We start from the raw sequence: 1,667 nt of genomic DNA on the forward strand, positions 1-1,667 counted from the left end.
CCGTCACCCTTATCCTTAAAACAGATAAAGACAGGACAAGGAAGGAAAACTATAGACCAATATCTCTGATGAATATAGATGCAAACATTCTCAACAAGATACTAGCAAATTGTATCCAACAACATATAAAAAAGATTATAAATCATGACCAGGTAGACTGTATCCCAAGGATGCAAGGTTGGTTCAACATATGTAAAACCATCAATGTAATAGACCATATTAACAGAAAGAAAGGGAAAAAACCATATGATCATATCAATTGATGCAGAAAAAACATTTGATAAGATAAAGCACCCCTTCATGATCAAGACTCTAAGCAAAATCAGCATAGAAGAGTCTTTCTCAACACAATGAAAGCTATCTATTAAAAACCCATGGCTAACATCATCCTAAATGGAGAAAATCTGAAAGCTTTTCCACTAAAAACAGGTACAAGACAAGGATGCACATTTTCTCCACTCCTTTTCAGTATAGTACTGGAAGTCCTCACCAATGCAATCAGAAAAAAGAATAAAATAAAAGACATTCAAATACAAAAGAAGAGGTAAACCTATCTCTATTCGCAGATGACATGATGATATACATAGAAGACTCAATGGTATCCACAAAAAATTCCTGGAAGTAATACATGAATACAGTAAAGTTGCAGGATACAAAGTTAATATACAGAAATCTATAGCATTTCTATATACAAATAGCAGGCAGACTGAGATAGAACTGAAAAAGTAATTCCATTTACCATAGCCACAAAAAGTATAAGATACCTGGGAATAAATCTAACCAAAGAAGTTAAAAACCTTTGCAAGGAAACCCATGAGAAGCTAAAAAAAGAAATTGAAAATGACACAAAAATGCGGAAGGACATCCCATGTTCCTGGGTTGGAAGAATTAATATAATCAAAATGGCAACTCTACCCAAATTAATCTGCATATTGAATGCAATCCCAATCAAAGTGCCAGAGTCATTCTTCACAGATCTAGAAAACACAATCATAGAATTTGTCTAGAATCATTAAAGACCTCATATTGCCAAAGCAATCCTGCACAAGAAGAGTGGAATGGGTGGCATCTCAGTCCCTAACCCAAAAATATACTACAAAGCTGTGGTAATCAAAACAGCATGGTATTGGCACAGAAACAGACAGGTGGACCAATGGAACAGAATAGAGACCGCAGGAATAAACTCCCAAACATACAGCCAATTCATCTTCGACAAAGAGTACTAGTCAATCCAGTGGGGAAAGGAAAACCTCCTTAGTAAATGGTGCTGGAAAAACTGGGTATCCACCTGCAGAAAATTAAATCTAAACCCCTACCTCTCACCATTGACAAAAATCAATTCAAAGTGGATAACAGATCTAAACCTTAGAACTCAAACTGTAAAACTACTGCTGGAAAACACTGGGGAAACTCTGGGAGACATTGGCACAGACCTTACTTCTTAAATAAGACCCCCCAAAGCAGTCAACAATCCCCAAAATAGCCACATAGGATTATATCAGATTAAGAAGTTTCTGTATGGCAAAAGACACAGTAATTAGTGTGAATCCACAGCCCAAGAATGGGGAAATATTTTTGTAAACTATGCCTCAGATAAGGCACAGACAAGCAGAATACACAGGGAAGTCAAACGGGTTACCTAAAAAAAGAGAGATGATCAACCAGAT

Source organism: Tupaia chinensis, unplaced genomic scaffold (assembly GCF_000334495.1).
Source record: "Tupaia chinensis unplaced genomic scaffold, TupChi_1.0 Scaffold138988_1, whole genome shotgun sequence".
Lineage (NCBI taxonomy): Eukaryota > Metazoa > Chordata > Mammalia > Scandentia > Tupaiidae > Tupaia > Tupaia belangeri.